This window comes from Opisthocomus hoazin, unplaced genomic scaffold (assembly GCF_030867145.1).
Source record: "Opisthocomus hoazin isolate bOpiHoa1 unplaced genomic scaffold, bOpiHoa1.hap1 HAP1_SCAFFOLD_353, whole genome shotgun sequence".
NCBI lineage: Eukaryota > Metazoa > Chordata > Aves > Opisthocomiformes > Opisthocomidae > Opisthocomus > Opisthocomus hoazin.
Window position 1 is genome coordinate 1,282 of NW_027448884.1, and position 8,719 is coordinate 10,000.

The window sequence follows — 8,719 nt, forward strand, 5'->3', positions numbered from 1 at the left end:
TGCGGGGGGTGGCTGGGGTCGGCAGGCCGGCCCTGCCGGAGGCCCGTATGCAGGGGTGCCTGCACGGGGTGGGAAGGGCCGGCGGCGGGCTGCCTGTGATCTCTCAGCCGGGGCGGCGGTGGGGGGGGTTGCGGGGGGTGGCTGGGGGCGGCAGGCCGGCCCTGCCGGAGGCCCGTATGCAGGGGTGCCTGCACGGGGTGGGAAGGGCCGGCGGCGGGCTGCCTGTGCTCTCTGAGCCGGGGCGGCGGTGGGGGGGGCTTGCGGGGGGTGGCTGGGGTCGGCAGGCCGGCCCTGCCGGAGGCCCGTATGCAGGGGTGCCTGCACGGGGTGGGAAGGGCCGGCGGCGGGCTGCCTGTGCTCTCTCAGCCGGGGCGGCGGTGGGGGGGCTTGCGGGGGGTGGCTGGGGGCGGCAGGCCGGCCCTGCCGGAGGCCCGTATGCAGGGGTGCCTGCACGGGGTGGGAAGGGGCGGCGGCGGGCTGCCTGTGCTGTCTCAGCCGGGGCGGCGGTGGGGGGGCTTGCGGGGGGTGGCTGGGGGCGGCAGGCCGGCCCTGCCGGAGGCCCGTATGCAGGGGTGCCTGCACGGGGTGGGAAGGGCCGGCGGCGGGCTGCCTGTGCTGTCTCAGCCGGGGCGGCGGTGGGGGGGCTTGCGGGGGATGGCTGGGGTCGGCAGGCCGGCCCTGCCGGTGGCCCGTATGCAGGGGTGCCTGCACGGGGTGGGAAGGGCCTGCGGCGGGCTGCCTGTGCTCTCTGAGCCGGGGCGGCGGTGGGGGGGGCTTGCGGGGGGTGGCTGGGGGCGGCAGGCCGGCCCTGCCGGAGGCCCGTATGCAGGGGTGCCTGCACGGGGTGGGAAGGGGCGGCGGCGGGGTGCCTGTGCTCTCTGAGCCGGGGCGGCGGTGGGGGGGCTTGCGGGGGGTGGCTGGGGGCGGCAGGCCGGCCCTGCCGGAGGCCCGTATGCAGGGGTGCCTGCACGGGGTGGGAAGGGCCGGCGGCGGGGTGCCTGTGCTCTCTCAGCCGGGGCGGCGGTGGGGGGGCTTGCTGGGGGTGGCTGGGGGCGGCAGGCCGGCCCTGCCGGAGGCCCGTATGCAGGGGTGCCTGCACGGGGTGGGAAGGGCCGGCGGCGGGCTGTCTGTGCTCTCTCAGCCGGGGCGGCGGTGGGGGGGCTTGCGGGGGGTGGCTGGGGGCGGCAGGCCGGCCCTGCCGGAGGCCCGTATGCAGGGGTGCCTGCACGGGGTGGGAAGGGGCGGCGGCGGGCTGCCTGTGCTGTCTCAGCCGGGGCGGCGGTGGGGGGGCTTGCGGGGGGTGGCTGGGGGCGGCAGGCCGGCCCTGCCGGAGGCCCGTATGCAGGGGTGCCTGCACGGGGTGGGAAGGGCCGGCGGCGGGCTGCCTGTGCTGTCTCAGTCGGGGCGGCGGTGGAGGGGCTTGCGGGGGATGGCTGGGGTCGGCAGGCCGGCCCTGCCGGAGGCCCGTATGCAGGGGTGCCTGCACGGGGTGGGAAGGGCCGGCGGCGGGCTGCCTGTGCTCTCTGAGCCGGGGCGGCGGTGGGGGGGGCTTGCTGGGGGTGGCTGGGGGCGGCAGGCCGGCCCTGCCGGAGGCCCGTATGCAGGGGTGCCTGCACGGGGTGGGAAGGGCCGGCAGCGGGCTGTCTGTGCTCTCTCAGCCGGGGCGGCGGTGGGGGGGCTTGCGGGGGGTGGCTGGGGTCGGCAGGCCGGCCCTGCCGGAGGCCCGTATGCAGGGGTGCCTGCACGGGGTGGGTGGGCCTGCGGCGGGCTGCCTGTGCTCTCTGAGCCGGGGCGGCGGTGGGGGGGGCTTGCGGGGGGTGGCTGGGGTCGGCAGGCCGGCCCTGCCGGAGGCCCGTATGCAGGGGTGCCTGCACGGGGTGGGAAGGGCCGGCGGCGGGCTGCCTGTGATCTCTCAGCCGGGGCGGCGGTGGGGGGGGTTGCGGGGGGTGGCTGGGGGCGGCAGGCCGGCCCTGCCGGAGGCCCGTATGCAGGGGTGCCCGCACGGGGTGGGAAGGGCCGGCGGCGGGCTGCCTGTGCTCTCTGAGCCGGGGCGGCGGTGGGGGGGGCTTGCGGGGGGTGGCTGGGGTCGGCAGGCCGGCCCTGCCGGAGGCCCGTATGCAGGGGTGCCTGCACGGGGTGGGAAGGGCCGGCGGCGGGCTGCCTGTGCTCTCTCAGCCGGGGCGGCGGTGGGGGGGCTTGCGGGGGGTGGCTGGGGGCGGCAGGCCGGCCCTGCCGGAGGCCCGTATGCAGGGGTGCCTGCACGGGGTGGGAAGGGGCGGCGGCGGGCTGCCTGTGCTCTCTCAGCCGGGGCGGCGGTGGGGGGGCTTGCGGGGGGTGGCTGGGGGCGGCAGGCCGGCCCTGCCGGAGGCCCGTATGCAGGGGTGCCTGCACGGGGTGGGAAGGGCCGGCGGCGGGCTGCCTGTGCTCTCTCAGCCGGGGCGGCGGTGGGGGGGCTTGTGGGGGGTGGCTGGGGGCGGCAGGCCGGCCCTGCCGGAGGCCCGTATGCAGGGGTGCCTGCACGGGGTGGGTGGGCCTGCGGCGGGCTGCCTGTGCTCTCTGAGCCGGGGCGGCGGTGGGGGGGGCTTGCGGGGGGTGGCTGGGGGCGGCAGGCCGGCCCTGCCGGAGGCCCGTATGCAGGGGTGCCTGCACGGGGTGGGTGGGCCTGCGGCGGGCTGCCTGTGCTCTCTGAGCCGGGGCGGCGGTGGGGGGGGCTTGCGGGGGGTGGCTGGGGGCGGCAGGCCGGCCCTGCCGGAGGCCCGTATGCAGGGGTGCCTGCACGGGGTGGGAAGGGGCGGCGGCGGGGTGCCTGTGCTCTCTCAGCCGGGGCGGCGGTGGGGGGGCTTGCGGGGTTTGTCTGGGGGCGGCAGGCCGGTCCTGCCGGAGGCCCGTATGCAGGGGTGCCTGCTCGGGGTGGGAAGGGGCGGCGGCGGGCTGCCTGTGCTGTCTCAGCCGGGGCGGCGGTGGGGGGGCTTGTGGGGGGTGGCTGGGGGCGGCAGGCCGGCCCGGCCGGAGGCCCGTATGCAGGGGTGCCTGCACGGGGTAGGAAGGGCCGGCGGCGGGGTGCCTGTGCTCTCTCAGCCGAGGCGGCGGTGGGGGGGCTTGTGGGGGGTGGCTGGGGGCGGCAGGCCGGCCCTGCCGGAGGCCCGTATGCAGGGGTGCCTGCACGGGGTGGGAAGGGCCGGCGGCGGGCTGCCTGTGATCTCTCAGCCGGGGCGGCGGTGGGGGGGCTTGCGGGGGGTGGCTGGGGGCGGCAGGCCGGCCCTGCCGGAGGCCCGTATGCAGGGGTGCCTGCACGGGGTGGGAAGGGCCGGCGGCGGGCTGCCTGTGCTCTCTCAGCCGGGGCGGCGGTGGGGGGGCTTGCGGAGGGGTGGCTGGGGGCGGCAGGCCGGCCCTGCCGGAGGCCCGTATGCAGGGGTGCCTGCACGGGGTGGGAAGGGCCGGCGGCGGGCTGCCTGTGCTCTCTGAGCCGGGGCGGCGGTGGGGGGGGCTTGCGGGGGGTGGCTGGGGGCGGCAGGCCGGCCCTGCCGGAGGCCCGTATGCAGGGGTGCCTGCACGGGGTGGGAAGGGCCGGCGGCGGGCTGCCTGTGCTGTCTCAGCCGGGGCGGCGGTGGGGGGGGTTGCGGGGGGTGGCTGTGGGCGGCAGGCCGGCCCTGCCGGAGGCCCGTATGCAGGGGTGCCTGCACGGGGTGGGAAGGGCCGGCGGCGGGCTGCCTGTGCTGTCTCAGCCGGGGCGGCGGTGGGGGGGCCTGTGGCGGGTGGCTGGGGGCGGCAGGCCGGCCCTGCCGGAGGCCCGTATGCAGGGGTGCCTGCACGGGGTGGGAAGGGGCGGCGGCGGGCTGCCTGTGCTCTCTCAGCCGGGGCGGCGGTGGGGGGGCTTGCGGGGGGTGGCTGGGGTCGGCAGGCCGGCCCTGCCGGAGGCCCGTATGCAGGGGTGCCTGCACGGGGTGGGAAGGGCCGGCGGCGGGCTGCCTGTGCTGTCTCAGCCGGGGCGGCGGTGGGGGGGCTTGTGGGGGGTGGCTGGGGGCGGCAGGCCGGCCCTGCCGGAGGCCCGTATGCAGGGGTGCCTGCACGGGGTGGGAAGGGCCGGCGGCGGGCTGCCTGTGCTCTCTCAGCTGGGGCGGCGGTGGGGGGGGTTGCGGGGGGTGGCTGGGGGCGGCAGGCCGGCCCTGCCGGAGGCCCGTATGCAGGGGTGCCTGCACGGGGTGGGAAGGGCCGGCGGCGGGCTGCCTGTGCTGTCTCAGTCGGGGCGGCGGTGGGGGGGCTTGCGGGGGGTGGCTGGGGTCGGCAGGCCGGCCCTGCCGGAGGCCCGTATGCAGGGGTGCCTGCACGGGGTGGGAAGGGCCGGCGGCGGGCTGTCTGTGCTCTCTCAGCCGGGGCGGCGGTGGGGGGGCTTGCGGGGGGTGGCTGGGGGCGGCAGGCCGGCCCTGCCGGAGGCCCGTATGCAGGGGTGCCTGCACGGGGTGGGAAGGGCCGGCGGCGGGCTGCCTGTGCTGTCTCAGTCGGGGCGGCGGTGGGGGGGCTTGCGGGGGGTGGCTGGGGTCGGCAGGCCGGCCCTGCCGGAGGCCCGTATGCAGGGGTGCCTGCACGGGGTGGGAAGGGCCGGCGGCGGGCTGTCTGTGCTCTCTCAGCCGGGGCGGCGGTGGGGGGGCTTGCGGGGGGTGGCTGGGGGCGGCAGGCCGGCCCTGCCGGAGGCCCGTATGCAGGGGTGCCTGCACGGGGTGGGAAGGGCCGGCGGCGGGCTGCCTGTGCTCTCTCAGCCGGGGCGGCGGTGGGGGGGCTTGCGGAGGGGTGGCTGGGGGCGGCAGGCCGGCCCTGCCGGAGGCCCGTATGCAGGGGTGCCTGCACGGGGTGGGAAGGGCCGGCGGCGGGCTGCCTGTGCTCTCTGAGCCGGGGCGGCGGTGGGGGGGGCTTGCGGGGGGTGGCTGGGGGCGGCAGGCCGGCCCTGCCGGAGGCCCGTATGCAGGGGTGCCTGCACGGGGTGGGAAGGGCCGGCGGCGGGCTGCCTGTGCTGTCTCAGCCGGGGCGGCGGTGGGGGGGGTTGCGGGGGGTGGCTGTGGGCGGCAGGCCGGCCCTGCCGGAGGCCCGTATGCAGGGGTGCCTGCACGGGGTGGGAAGGGCCGGCGGCGGGCTGCCTGTGCTGTCTCAGCCGGGGCGGCGGTGGGGGGGCCTGTGGCGGGTGGCTGGGGGCGGCAGGCCGGCCCTGCCGGAGGCCCGTATGCAGGGGTGCCTGCACGGGGTGGGAAGGGGCGGCGGCGGGCTGCCTGTGCTCTCTCAGCCGGGGCGGCGGTGGGGGGGCTTGCGGGGGGTGGCTGGGGTCGGCAGGCCGGCCCTGCCGGAGGCCCGTATGCAGGGGTGCCTGCACGGGGTGGGAAGGGCCGGCGGCGGGCTGCCTGTGCTGTCTCAGCCGGGGCGGCGGTGGGGGGGCTTGTGGGGGGTGGCTGGGGGCGGCAGGCCGGCCCTGCCGGAGGCCCGTATGCAGGGGTGCCTGCACGGGGTGGGAAGGGCCGGCGGCGGGCTGCCTGTGCTCTCTCAGCTGGGGCGGCGGTGGGGGGGGTTGCGGGGGGTGGCTGGGGGCGGCAGGCCGGCCCTGCCGGAGGCCCGTATGCAGGGGTGCCTGCACGGGGTGGGAAGGGCCGGCGGCGGGCTGCCTGTGCTGTCTCAGTCGGGGCGGCGGTGGGGGGGCTTGCGGGGGGTGGCTGGGGTCGGCAGGCCGGCCCTGCCGGAGGCCCGTATGCAGGGGTGCCTGCACGGGGTGGGAAGGGCCGGCGGCGGGCTGTCTGTGCTCTCTCAGCCGGGGCGGCGGTGGGGGGGCTTGCGGGGGGTGGCTGGGGGCGGCAGGCCGGCCCTGCCGGAGGCCCGTATGCAGGGGTGCCTGCACGGGGTGGGAAGGGCCGGCGGCGGGCTGCCTGTGCTGTCTCAGTCGGGGCGGCGGTGGGGGGGCTTGCGGGGGGTGGCTGGGGTCGGCAGGCCGGCCCTGCCGGAGGCCCGTATGCAGGGGTGCCTGCACGGGGTGGGAAGGGCCGGCGGCGGGCTGTCTGTGCTCTCTCAGCCGGGGCGGCGGTGGGGGGGCTTGCGGGGGGTGGCTGGGGGCGGCAGGCCGGCCCTGCCGGAGGCCCGTATGCAGGGGTGCCTGCACGGGGTGGGAAGGGCCGGCGGCGGGCTGCCTGTGCTCTCTCAGCCGGGGCGGCGGTGGGGGGGCTTGCGGAGGGGTGGCTGGGGGCGGCAGGCCGGCCCTGCCGGAGGCCCGTATGCAGGGGTGCCTGCACGGGGTGGGAAGGGCCGGCGGCGGGCTGCCTGTGCTCTCTGAGCCGGGGCGGCGGTGGGGGGGGCTTGCGGGGGGTGGCTGGGGGCGGCAGGCCGGCCCTGCCGGAGGCCCGTATGCAGGGGTGCCTGCACGGGGTGGGAAGGGCCGGCGGCGGGCTGCCTGTGCTGTCTCAGCCGGGGCGGCGGTGGGGGGGGTTGCGGGGGGTGGCTGTGGGCGGCAGGCCGGCCCTGCCGGAGGCCCGTATGCAGGGGTGCCTGCACGGGGTGGGAAGGGCCGGCGGCGGGCTGCCTGTGCTGTCTCAGCCGGGGCGGCGGTGGGGGGGCCTGTGGCGGGTGGCTGGGGGCGGCAGGCCGGCCCTGCCGGAGGCCCGTATGCAGGGGTGCCTGCACGGGGTGGGAAGGGGCGGCGGCGGGCTGCCTGTGCTCTCTCAGCCGGGGCGGCGGTGGGGGGGCTTGCGGGGGGTGGCTGGGGTCGGCAGGCCGGCCCTGCCGGAGGCCCGTATGCAGGGGTGCCTGCACGGGGTGGGAAGGGCCGGCGGCGGGCTGCCTGTGCTGTCTCAGCCGGGGCGGCGGTGGGGGGGCTTGTGGGGGGTGGCTGGGGGCGGCAGGCCGGCCCTGCCGGAGGCCCGTATGCAGGGGTGCCTGCACGGGGTGGGAAGGGCCGGCGGCGGGCTGCCTGTGCTCTCTCAGCTGGGGCGGCGGTGGGGGGGGTTGCGGGGGGTGGCTGGGGGCGGCAGGCCGGCCCTGCCGGAGGCCCGTATGCAGGGGTGCCTGCACGGGGTGGGAAGGGCCGGCGGCGGGCTGCCTGTGCTGTCTCAGTCGGGGCGGCGGTGGGGGGGCTTGCGGGGGGTGGCTGGGGTCGGCAGGCCGGCCCTGCCGGAGGCCCGTATGCAGGGGTGCCTGCACGGGGTGGGAAGGGCCGGCGGCGGGCTGTCTGTGCTCTCTCAGCCGGGGCGGCGGTGGGGGGGCTTGCGGGGGGTGGCTGGGGGCGGCAGGCCGGCCCTGCCGGAGGCCCGTTTGCAGGGGTGCCTGCACGGGGGTGGGTTGGGGGGGGCGGCGGGAATTTTTTGGTTTTTGTTGCTTTTTTATTTCTTTTTCCGCTTTTGAAACAGAGACGCCGCCCCGTCCTCGGGCGTTTCAGCCGAGCTGATGGAAAGCGGCGCCCCTTCCCGTCGCTTGCGGGGGGGGGTGGTGCAGGAGGGGGGAGGCGGCGCGCGCCTGAAATTCCCCTCGCCACCCCCCGTTTCCGAGACTTCGCCGTATCTAGTGGAAGGCGCTAAGCTTGGCCGGACTGTCTCGCTGAAGGCTTTCTTACTCTGCATCGGTTCTGACGGTGGGCGAGAAAAAAAAACAAAACCAAAGCAGAGCAGGGAAACAGTTACAAAAAGTTCTTGAGAGCCAGCACCGGCCCGCCCATCGGCAGACGGAGCGGCGCCCGGGGTCAACGAGTGCCACCCTGCTGCTTAGCAACCGGAACCCGAGCCGGCCCGCCCCGCCCACCCGCCGGCAAGGGGCGGGCGCTTCCCCGCGGCAGAAGGGGGAGACAGAGACTGAGAGACGGGGTCGAGGAGCAGGCGGGGAGCCTTGCGCTGAGGTAGGCTGGGGACGGGGCCTCTTTTCCGAGAAGATTGAGGTTTGAGTCGGGGGGGGGGGGGGGGGGGGCGGCGGCAGGGGCTGCTTGTGCGCTCTCGGCCGGGGCGGCGGTGGGGGGGTGGCGGGGTGGGGGGGGGCAGCGGAGCGGCCGTGCCGGAGGCCCGTATGCAGGGGTGCCCGCACCGGGGGGGGGGTGGGGGGGGGCGGCGGCAGGGGCTGCTTGTGCGCTCTCGGCCGGGGCGGCGGTGGGGGGGGGCTTGCGGGTGGGGGTGCGGCGGCCGGGCTGCCGTGCCGGAGGCCCGTTTGCAGGGGTGCCTGCACGGGGGGAGGTGGGGGGGGGGGGGGGGGGGTGGGGCGGGGCGGCGGGAATTTTTTGGTTTTTGTTGCTTTTTTATTTTTTTTCCGCTTTTGAAACACAGACGCCGCCCCGCCTTCGGGCGTTTCAGCCGAGCTGATAGAAAGCTGCGCCCCTTCCCGTTGCTTGCGGGGGGGGTTGGTGCCGCGGAAGGGGGTGGCGGGGGGGGCGGGAACGGGACGGGGACGGGGACGGGGACGGGGACGGGGACGGGGACGGGGACGGGTCTGGCCGACGGGTCTGGACGACAGCGCCCCCCCGACCCCGCGTCCCGGCCGGCCACCACGTCTACCCGGGACCGGGTCGGCGGGGAGGACAGGTCTACCCGGGACCGGTTCGGCGGGGAGGACAGGTCTACCCGACAGCGCCCCCCCCATCGCCCCGCGTCCCGGCCGGCCACCACGTCTACCCGGGACCGGTTCGGCGGGGAGGACAGGTCTACCAGGGACCGGTTCGGCGGGGAGGACAGGTCTACCCGACAGCGCCCCCCCCAATCCCGGGTCCCGG